This window comes from Bison bison, unplaced genomic scaffold (assembly GCF_000754665.1).
Source record: "Bison bison bison isolate TAMUID 2011002044 unplaced genomic scaffold, Bison_UMD1.0 scf7180017864304, whole genome shotgun sequence".
In the NCBI taxonomy this organism is placed as follows: Eukaryota; Metazoa; Chordata; class Mammalia; order Artiodactyla; family Bovidae; genus Bison; species Bison bison.
In genome coordinates, this window is record NW_011494876.1 from 8,372,336 (window position 1) to 8,377,179 (window position 4,844).

Sequence of the window (4,844 nt, forward strand, 5' to 3'; positions counted from 1 at the left end):
AAACTAAACAGGCCACATCATTCCTCTGCTCGAAGCCTTGCAAAGGTTCCCCTTTCAGAGTAAAGCCAAAGTCTTTACAGCCCTGTAACGTCCAACCTGATCGATACCCGGTACTTCCAACGCCTTGACCTCGTGTCTTACCACTCTCCCCTGCTCAGCTCCTTCCACCACGCCGGCCTCCCCAGCTCCAGCTTTTTCCCTCCGGTCTCTGGACGTATCTCCTAGCTTTTCCACATGCTAGAAATAATCTTCCTCCAGATAGCCACGTGGCTCACTCCCTTGCCTCTTTCATGACTTTGTTCAATTTCAGCCCCCGATCTGTTCCAGTGGCATTTTTCTCTTATGTCACCGCCCCGTGCCCCTGCTCTACTTTTTCCTCAAGGCATTCACCACCCTCCAATATTAACTGTCAAGTTCATTTGTTCTTTATTTCAATTTCCCTCCCCAGCCCTACTAGAATATACGCTCCAAAAGAAACGGGGTTTTCTGTCGTGTTCTGTTGTTTCCCAAAAACCTAAAGCAATACATCGCATAAAGCAAGCATTCAATATATGATTTTGAGACGAAATCAATGATTAAAAAAAAAAAGCTCTCGATTCCCTACTGTTGGGCAGGTGAAGACGTTTTCAACTTTTTCTAACTTCCGCCACTGATTTCGCGCCCGCCTGAGGCCAGGCGCATGCGCTCTGCACACGTGGTCTCGCTCAGTCCTCTCAGCCGTCCGGTGCGGCTGAGACCGTGTTGCAGAGAAGCCCGGGATGGTCCGCGACCCAGCCTCGCCTTAGCCCGTGGCGTCCGCGGCCGGAGCGGGAGATACCCGAGGCCGCTCCTCGCTGCCCGCCGTCCCTCCGCCTTACGCACGCTCCCGTGGCGCGCACGTCCATACGTCACCAGGGCGGCCAACTGAGCCCACTCCCGGAAAACAGTCGCCCCGCTGTGGGCTTCCGCCTACCGGCTCTCCGTCGGACTAGTCTGACGCCTCCCGGACTCTTACTCACTGCAAGAATCCACCAAGACGTGGAGCTACCGCGCAGCTTGCGGCCTGGGGAAACTCCGGGGTGTTTACGTTTGGCTCCTCTGCCCCGCCCCCGGAAGCGTGACATGGAGAGCGGATGTGACGCCACCGCGCGGAGTTCTCCTAAGGACCCAGGAGTAACTCTGAATCTGAGACTCGCCATGCTTAGTGCCCTCTAGTGCCCACTCTTGGAGAAGGAAATGGCAACCCACTCCAGTGTTCTTGCCTGGAGAATCCCATGGATGGAGGAGCCTGGTAGGCTGCAGTCCATGGGGTCGCACAGAGTCGGACACGACTGAAGTGACTTAGCAGCAGCAGCAGCAGTGCCCACTCTGCAGAAAGCCGTGTGTGCAGATGTCTGCGCGGGGTAAGGGACTCTGCCCAGGAGCATTCACTCACTCATGCCTTCATTCATTCAAAAAAATTTGTATCTGGCATCTCTTCTGGTGAGCATCTCCTATGTAAAGCACTCACCAAGGGCAAGACCCTTTCTCGGTGTCTCTTGTGGCTCCCAGCGCATAGTAGGTATTCTGTCTGGGTTAACATAAAAAGCCCAGATGGTTCTGTTTCCAAATGTAAACCAAGTATCATCTATTCGTTAACTGAATAAGTACTTGCTGAGCCCCTATTACGTGATAAGTACTGGGAACAAGATGATATGGCCCCTGTACTCATGAAACATACCATGTGTATTCAATAATTATAGCTAATATTAATCAAGTGCTTACTTTGTGGCCAGGCACTATGCAAAAAACTACATTATCTCATTGAACTCTCACACAATCCTAAGGACACTATTATTATGATCCATTTTACAGAGATGGAAACTGAGGCACAACAGGCTAAGATCAAGAGCACACAGTTATAAGTACATCTGACTCTAGACAGTTCTCTCCACACTACACCATATTACCACCACTTACGTGATATGTCAGGGGTATTTATAGGACAGGGCCTGGGACTGCCAAAACTTGAATGTAAAGCCCGTGAGGTTGGGGCCTTGTCAGTGTTGGCTCCACCACTGCCATCCGGTGCCCAGCTCTCAACTCCTACCAAGGACCCCTAAAATGAGTTCCCTTGACAAGTTTATGATGAGTCTCTCGATCCAAAACTTTATTCCCTTTCTTGTCCTGCCCGTGTTCCCCTCAGGATTGAAAAGCAGCAAAAAAAAAAAAAAGGGAAGAGGGAAACCAAGCAGGAGCCTGTGAGCCCTTCTTGGGTACAGAAGTCCTTCCATGTGTAAGTAGAAGAGAATTCATCTCGCTCACTTGAGAATTCCAGGGGCTGGCCTTAAGGAGATGGAAACAGCCCACCCTTGGAGTAGAGTTACTGACTGATTACACATAAAACCTTCAAGATGATGCTGACCACACCGCTGCACAATCAGTCTGGAGATAATTACTGGAACTGACTGTGCTGTTCTGCATGTAGCCCCTTGCTTGTGCACTCCTGAAACTCCCCTTTAAAACCTTTTTCCTCTAACCCACAACTAGGAGATGGTCTCAGACATAGTCCATCATAGCTAATATTAATCAAGGGCTTACTTTGTGCCAGGCGCCATGCAATAGTGCCTGAATAAAGCAACTTTTTTTCACCAACACTCATCTCTGAGTATTGACTTTTCGAGCAGCAAGCAACCAAACTTGGGTTCCTACTGGCCTCAGCATCTAGTGTACACATGGATACATATATACATAAGTGTGATGTCTAGAAGGGTTCCAAGTGGACTGATGGAAGAAGGGTGGGGCCGTGTAGAAGGTGGAGGAGATGCTCACAATGTTTTAGCATCCAGTTTGTTTATTTTAAACTGAGGAGGCATCGTTTTTATAACACTGTTAAAACCTGTTAAATAAAACTCAGGACTTGCCCCTTACAGTCACCAGAGGGAGCCTTGGACCATAGCCATCTGCATGCCCCTCTTTCCAACTTGGAAGAAGAGATTTTCCTCAAGATGTCACCTCCCATCCCGACTCCCCACAGCAGGAGAGAGAGGACCACCCTGGAATCCAAGAAAAATCTGGAAACCAAATCTTTCTTCATTTGGCATAATGCTTAATCTGAACTGAGATGAAGCTTTTTATAGCTTTTGTCCCGTTTGCTGCGGATATGCACAGAGCATACAGCAGAACTACGAATGCGTTAGACCACAGAAGGCAGCCCCGGACCTCACTGGGCGTGCTGCACAATGTGTGGTGCACATGCAGTCATACCTGTGTACAATCTGAAAATTTCTGTATTCAGTACCACGTCTGGTTCTGTGAGGTGTGGTGGGGGACTGTAGTCTGACACTCAGAGTTGCCCTCTAGCGAGTTAATTAATCCCAGTCAGCTCTGACTTGGGTCACTGGGATTGTCATCTTTGTGCCCCCCCCCTTTTTTTTCTTTTTTGCCCGCATCACTTGGCATGTGGGGTCTTAGTCCCCCAACCAGGGATCAATCTCTCACCCCCTGCAGTGGAGTCTTAACCACTGGACTGCCACAGAAGTCCCTCCTGCCACTTTCTGCCGCTAAGAATCTCTTCTCTTCTCGTCCTTACTGGAGCTCGGGAGACGTCTAGGTGTGCCCTGAGGTTCCTGGTCGTTGTCTTGAGGGCTTACAGACCAAAGATCCAGAAATGAGGAAAAGGAAGATTCCTCCAGCAGTCAACAGACAGGGCTGTCCTGTTGCTCAAAGGACATCCTTCCCTCCCCCCACCCCCCGCATAAGGTCCCACGAGACCCTCAGCCTATCACAGGCACTGGCAACCCCAGGCCCACAGCCTGATGATGATTTCTAGCCCAGACAGCAGCAACGCTGGGTCCCGGGGAAGCTGGCAACACCAGGACCACAGCCCCAGCAGGGCTGCCCTCTGGCCCAGACCAGGGCAGGTAATTTGAGGACTTTCCCACTGCCCCATCTGTGACCACCCCCTCTGCTCTTTTTTAACCTCCTTTCAGGAAATGGTGCCGGGGTCCAGCCCCAGTGGATCCAGGGAATTCGAAGCGGGGACAGCGTCGGCGAGGATCAGGAAACAACTGCTTAATTAAACGTTAATTAAGGATATAAAGAGTAATAGAATGAGGATAGCTCAGTGAGGAAATTCAGTGAAGAAAAGAGGCTGAAATAAGGATAGCTCAGTGAGGAAATTCAGTGGAGAAAAGAGGCTGAATAATTCAGCCAGAAGGTGAGAGAAAGAACGACATGGGGAGACCAAGTTTCGGTGAACAAGGCCTGCACTTTATTTTCCAAAGCAGTTTTTATACCTTAAGTTATGCATAGAGGATAATGGGGGAAGGGGTAGGGTCAGGCAGCAAGCCAGGCTTTCTTCCTGCAAACTTATCATATGCAAAAGCTTAGGTGATTTGCATCATCTTCTGGCCCGGAGCCCTGTTAACATTTTAAGACCCTTACTTCAGAAAACTTATTTTTCTCTAAAGGTGATTGGTCAGGTAGCCACCCTCCAAAAGCATTAGATAAAGTTGCATTCCTATAGAGCAAAGGTGTGGTAGGCTATAACAAGAAAAAGAATTAACTCAAGGGTCCCAGGTTACAAACATTAAAGCTACTACTTACGCCAATTATATTAATCAATACACTGCCAGGGACACAGCAGGTAAGGGATATGGAAAACTTAGCAGCAAACATTGGCCCAACAAGTGAAAATCCCTTCATCAATACAATTTCTAATCAATCTTTCTACTCAAAAGAATCCGTGTTTAGACAGTTTAGAACATCTCCTGCCTCTCACAGTTGGGAGGCTCTGAACAATCACATGTGGCCAGAAAAACCTATTCAGGCAGGCTAGAGGATTTCCAAAGGAGTTTGTAGGTTGAAACACTGTCACACCCAGG

General features: G+C 49.0%; 1 protein-coding gene across 13 annotated transcripts in view; it reads right to left on the bottom strand.

The window, feature by feature from the left end:
- Positions 1-1,096, bottom strand: part of RPP14 (ribonuclease P/MRP 14kDa subunit) — a 12,143-nt gene extending 11,047 nt beyond the window's left edge. For 4 of the 13 annotated variants that reach the window (XM_010851599.1, XM_010851595.1, XM_010851600.1 and 1 more), the window contains exon 1: positions 953-1,096. The gene's annotated coding sequence lies outside the window, so the exon portion shown is untranslated. The other 9 variants (XM_010851606.1, XM_010851598.1, XM_010851605.1 and 6 more) reach the window with 7 other exon arrangements.
- Positions 1,097-4,844: the final 3,748 nt, after the last annotated feature.